Source organism: Dinoponera quadriceps, unplaced genomic scaffold (assembly GCF_001313825.1).
Source record: "Dinoponera quadriceps isolate SergipeBrazil2010 unplaced genomic scaffold, ASM131382v1 scaffold830, whole genome shotgun sequence".
NCBI lineage: Eukaryota > Metazoa > Arthropoda > Insecta > Hymenoptera > Formicidae > Dinoponera > Dinoponera quadriceps.
The window spans coordinates 7,434-7,717 of record NW_014554930.1 but is presented as its reverse complement, the minus strand read 5'-3'; positions in this window follow the sequence as shown (position 1 = coordinate 7,717).

The window sequence follows — 284 nt, the reverse complement described above, 5'->3', positions numbered from 1 at the left end:
TTTAAATGTAGCTTCATAATGCCTCTCTCATAGAAGTCTTGGTCCCTATTGGCAAGAAACTCTAGTAATCAATTTTGACAATCTTGTTGCCAATTTCTTATCACTAAAGAAGTTTTGCAATCCAAAAAAGACATTGTAATCGCTTAGTGCCGAACTATATGGTGAATGCATCAAAACTTCCCAACTAAGCTCCCGGAGTTTCTGGCGAGTCACTATACAAGTAGACATGTGTGGCCTGGCGTTGCCCTGATGGAACACAACACCTCTCCTGTTGGCCAATTCTC